We start from the raw sequence: 508 nt of genomic DNA, 5'->3' as shown, positions 1-508 counted from the left end.
AGTATCTCTATCTTTATCTTTATAGTTTTATTCGTATATCACCATACCCATTTGAGTTTGCCTGACTGAGATTTACAAGGTGACCTAGCTTGCTTCATACCAACAATCTCTGTGGGATCGACCCTTACTCGCGTAAGGTTTATTACTTGGACGACCCAGTACACTTGCTAGTTAGTTGTGCGAAGTTGTGTTTATGCCATGGTATTGAACACCAAGCTTTTGGATTCATCACCGGGGATTAATTGAGTTGTGAAAAGTATTGATCACAATTTCGTGCACCAAGTTTTTGGCGCCGTTGCCGGGGATTGTTCGAGTATGGACAACTGACGGTTCATCTTGTTGCTTAGATTAGGTATTTTTTTTTTCAGAGTTCTTAAGAATGAATTCTAGAGTTTCATGATGATCTGTTGAAGTCTGGCTGGCTGTGAAGCCATGTCTAATTTCATTGGACCAAGGTTTCAGCTTATCATCACAAGAGCTTGTTGATTTCTATCAATCTTGCTATTGG

The sequence above is a fragment of the Arachis duranensis genome, chromosome 9, assembly GCF_000817695.3.
Source record: "Arachis duranensis cultivar V14167 chromosome 9, aradu.V14167.gnm2.J7QH, whole genome shotgun sequence".
Taxonomy (NCBI): domain Eukaryota; kingdom Viridiplantae; phylum Streptophyta; class Magnoliopsida; order Fabales; family Fabaceae; genus Arachis; species Arachis duranensis.
The sequence above is the reverse complement of the archived record's forward strand: the minus strand, read 5'-3'. Positions refer to the sequence as shown.